The following is a 5,475-nucleotide window of genomic DNA, read 5'->3' on the forward strand; positions in this document are numbered from 1 at the left end:
TCCAAAATACACTGATTTTGCTGTCAAATTATGAAACTATATGGAATCTATGAACAGGTTGTGGGGGTCCCTGCTTAATCTCTCTCTCAACTAAGGGGTCCTTGGCCTGAAAACCTTGAAGACCCCTGTTCTAGGATATCATAACATCAGATTAACGTGATAGAACGACTTGATCCTCAAGTGTTCTTTTAGGACATAGCCTACTGTAGCCTATTATTCAATGGACCACAATGGAAACAAGTTTCAGCTCTTTTGAGATACATTTTGATGCTTAATTGGTGATACTGTACATTTAACTGCCAATAACGGATTCTATTCTATCAGCACCACATCTTTGGTTCTATCCAATAACCATTACCTTTACAGTGCTGGAGTAAGCATACTTAAGAGCTAGTTTCCACCCCACAGGAACGTGCAGAGAATGTTAGAGAGGCAGGGGCTGAAATTTCTAAAAGGGCCTTTTGGTGAAAATATTGAAAATAGCCGACCGGCTATAGCAGGTCGACTATTTTCTGTTGATACCACACTACACTATAAGCATAATCAAGTGAATACTGGAGATGTGGCGTATACAGGGTGGATTTCAACACAGAGAGGGCAATTCTCTCAACATAAGATGCTGCATGCATTCAAGTTCAGGAGAGTTTGGACAAGGCAATTCTCTTGAATGCTGCCTTCAGGTATGGCATGGAAAGGGGGCATTTGCGTTTCTTTCACACTTTCATAGTTAAGACTGCGTGCATGATCTGGAGAGGGCACTTTTTACAGATGGGTAAAAGGGCAGGGGCTCAGGCCCCCTCTGATGTCTATGTGTGCATGTGCCTGGGAGGACGTAGCACCCACCTCATCCTCTTCCTCCCTCATCCCTGGGGCACATGCACAGCATATTATAGCTATCACCATGACAAATTGATAGAGAGATTAGCATCACTTGCTCAATGAAGGAGTGCTCCGCGTGGCCAAGAGGCTGTAAATTTAAGAGCATTATTTATCTTGTGGATTATTTGGGGCATTTGTATTTTACTGGATTTAACAGCGAGAGAAAGGACAACAAGCGGATGGTAACAAATTAGCCCACATTTACTTGAGTATACTGTACTTAAGTAGCCTACATTAGATGTGTTTGAGATACAAGATGTGTGGTTATCCATCGAGGAGATGATGAATCCGTGCTAAATCTAAATGTCCATGTAGTGCATGTACCTGACAAAATACTTCCAAAACGTCAAGGATGTCCACAATTACAACACCAGAGGCAGCGCCACAGACCATGTTCAACCTAGATTTGGCTCAAACAAAGGATCAAATTTGTTCTCCTGCTATACAACTAAAATGTGGAACGCCCTACTGAAGGCCTTAAAGGAGTGTAAATCCCTAACTTTCTTTAAAACCGCTCTGAAAAACCACTTACAGGCGGCTGCCACTCGAAACTGGTAACAATAAACCTAGCCTAATCTTAAGCTCCCCCTGACCCTTCATTGGTAAATACCTTTTATTTAGCACTTGTTTTTCTGATGTTATCTTCTGCATAGATAGTACTGTAGTGTGTTCTATCTGTCTGTCATTCAATGAGTTTAAAAAAAGGATCTCAATGTAAACAAGCCACGGCTTGCCTGAGCTTATCCTTTTAGTTGACCTTGTACCAGTTAACTGTACTGAAAATGTACCTTTTCCTATGCAAACGTCTAATAAATATGTACATCAATCAATGAATCAATGAGTCAATGCTGCCGGTGACTGAATTTACCCATCAGGATCAATAAAGGTCTGTCTGTCTGTCTGTCTGTCTGTCTGTCTGTCTGTCTGTTTAGATATTACTAGGGAGGGATATGGTCAACATTTGTCCAAAAATGTAGAGAGCTTGAAGATCTGCTCTTCAAATAGCCTGTAAAATATGTGTTCAAATTGTTTCTCATTTTGCCAGGGGCCCCCCCAGCTTTCTCATTTTGCTGGGGGCCCCCTGGAACCCTCCTTCAAGTAGGCACTCAGCATGGACCGGTACCATTTGTTGCCTGTGTAATTCAGAGTCATTGGCCTTTTTGCATTGCCACAATATGTTCTGCTTCAAAGCACACTGTTCCACATCACATATTTACATTACATTTACATATACAGTACATTTACATTTTGGGCATAAAGCCTATATACAGAGCTGCTTCAGACCATGGAATGAAATTGCTTTGCCCCATACTGCAATCCAGGGCCGTGCAGAGAGCACTGAGTGGGCAGGTGCTGAAACCTCACAAAAGGGCACTTCCGATTTTTGTGGTAGTCTTTTTGTGGGGGTCCCTTGTGCCATTTCATACCAGAAATGCACAGTGAACTTGCTAGCGTGCTTTCTGGCCGTTGTTTGCAGCTGCAAGGTTAACAAGGTGCAGGGAGGGCACTTGACATCTCTGCATCAGGTGAAACTAAAACTGACTGATCACAGCCAGCTCATTTAAGTGAGCCCAAAACTGGAAATGGATCGTCTGCGGCCTGTTCTGTCTCGTAAATCACATTAGCACAGAAAAACAAACAAATTAAGCCAATTACTGGTAGAACAGAAGGTGCTTCATCACAATTCTTTCACGTTCGATTTTCATTCATTCTGCTTCATCAAGCGGTGTTGTGTCTGTTTCTGAACAAAGGGCCAGGGTTGGATTTGCTGGGGGGGGGGGGGGGGGGGGTACATGGTGGAGATCTATTTTATCCCTGCTTCTGGTCAGACTTAATGAAATGGATTAAATCCATGCATTTCCTTTTGGGAAATGTAACCACTTGGCCTTCTAGAGTTCTTCTTCTGTGGCTCAGTGGTGGGGTCTGGGGAACCTCAGGGGTCCTTGAGCTAAATTAGTTGATATAGCATTTTAATTAACCAACCACTAACTAACCCTATACATTAATTGGCTATGTAAAAGATACAGGGGTGCATATGAGGCCTTTTTGGAGGTTGTCCAAGATTTGCCCAATACAAACATGTGACACGGTGACGGAGTCACTCGGTAGTGCTGTCGCCTCACAGCTAGAAGGTCCTGGGTTCGACGCTGTGGGCGCAAGACATACAATTTACAATATTGTCTTTGAACTACTGCCCCGTTCAGGGACAAATGTTGTCTCCAGACTTAAAGGGATATTTCACTTTCAAAAAAACGTTTGGTAATTACTAATTTTATCGTCTGATCAGGCTTTTATGAACACCCTGAACAGTCTTTAAATTTGCTTGATTCAATATTTAGATATTTGATGTAAATGTTACCAGGCCCTCCAGGCCCAGGGCCTCTCCCCACACACACCCATTGTAACTTAAAACTTCATTTTAACCATGATAGATTCATTAAAAACTCCCAATACTTTTTCTGGTGACTCATACTACCCTCCTAATCCTGAGTTATTTTTTGTGTTCAATCTGTTTTGAGATATTTTAGTATTTCAGCATGAATGATGAGGCATTTTGCATCATATGAGTCATGCATCAAATGATGCAAAATGCATCATCATTCATGCTGAAATACTAAAATATCTCAAAACACAGATTGAACACAAAAAATAACTCAGGATTGTGTTGATTGTGTCCCAAACAACAATAAAATAAGATCTGGTTGCCCCAGAGGTGAACTGGCCCTTTAAGAGGCTAGCGTTGCCCTCGAAAGCAACACACACATTATGCATATAAAATTACAATTTTACTGAGCCATTAAAACTTTTATGTGGAAGTCTGAAGAACAGTGGAAGTACAAGTAAAAGTATCAATTCCACAATGCAGAAGTATACTTGTACTGTAAAAGTACAAACGTATCGGCATCGAAATGTGCCCTTATGCAAATGTGATTACTTGGCTTCAGGGACCACAGCTTACCTCCTAGATTAGTTCTAGTAGAAACAGAGTTCCATGTAAACATATCTACTGAATCAGTGGTTCACAACTTGTGGGCCGCAAAGGTATTTAAGTGGGCCCACAAATAAAAAGGCAAAAAGCTGTACCAAATCCTTAAATGTATGGCTTCTCCTCAACCTTTTGGCCACTTACTTGGTGGCTTCATTGTAGAGTGTTAGTGCTTTGATCAGTCAAGCTGATTGTGTTCTACACACCAGTGGTTACCAACTGACGCTGTGAGACAAGTCCTGGTGTGCCTTTAGATTTTGTGATAACCACACATTAAGGCAACATTGTATAGTACTATAAAAAAGGTTATGAATTATTTTTAATATTTGATCAGTACTTTGTGCACTCATTTCCCAATACAGAGGCACATTCTACACCCTAAATTAAATTATAATTAAATGTTTTAACCATTTTCAACCTCACATCCCCATTTTAGAATTAAACCTAATTTTTCAACAAATGTTTATAATCTACCAAGTCACAAGCCATCCAAACTCCCATCCCAAATCCCCAAATTAGTAATAAAAACTTGATTTTAAGGTAAAATTGTCGGTAAAGTAAAAGAATCTGAAGTTAGTCAAACAATCTACTACGGTGGACCACTGGTTTTGAGTTTTCTGCTAGAATCTTGTCACTTGATAGGTATACAATGTCTTGGCCAATTCTTACATTTTATATACGGTAACTTACACTTTGCTTGCAGTTTGTGGTTTGAGTTTAACTTGACTGAAAGTCAAGTTTTGCTTGCAAAGTCTCGCAGGGCAAGCCAATTTGATATCTCTGTCTGGGCAGAGATCTGGCTACATATAGGAGACTAGTTCAGAATATACGTAGTATAGAACAGACCTGGGCATTGTGCGGCCCGGGGGCTGTATGCGGCCCTTTGGTTCACTCTGACCAGCCCTTGTAAGGTTAAGGGCAAATTACAAAATAAACACACTTTCTAATTTTACCTCATGCATGGACTAAGGCCATGGCTACACTGAGCTGGATTTTTCATATATCCCAGTTTTTCAGATATCCACATAGAAAAATATCTAGGTCCACACGGAGCTGGATATTTCATATATCCCGGTTTTTCAGATATCCACATAGAACAATATCTAGGTCCACACGACAAAGATATCTAGGTCTAACAAGCACACACACAGTAAAGTCTTCAAAGATATCCGGGTTCCCTATCTACACGGATCCAGTGAATCGGATATTTTTCAATCTCTCCACTTATTTATCCGGTTTCAAAAATATCCAGCTTCGCAGCCGAAATATCCAGCTTTGTGTGGCTGCAAGCCCCAAACGCATAAAAAAAATTCTAGCCTCAGAAATATCCAGCTGTGTAGCCGGCGCCTAAAGCTGCAGTATTTATTCAAGTATTTATTTACTTAAGTCGGAGGTAAAGCCGTGTGTTTAGTTTGGGGGAGCACATCTTGCGGGGAGCACTGCCTTTTAGCCTAGCCCTCCACAATATTTTCTGTTGTTCATGTGGCCCCATGGAAAAAATTACTGCCCACCCCTGGTATAGAACTTACATAATAGAACATTACATATGTTCCAGGAACTGTGTCATGATGCATGATGTGAAGAAATACGATTGTCAAGCTTTATGGCGG

The sequence above is a fragment of the Nannobrachium achirus genome, assembly GCF_963921795.1.
Source record: "Nannobrachium achirus genome assembly, chromosome: 23".
Taxonomy (NCBI): domain Eukaryota; kingdom Metazoa; phylum Chordata; class Actinopteri; order Myctophiformes; family Myctophidae; genus Nannobrachium; species Nannobrachium achirus.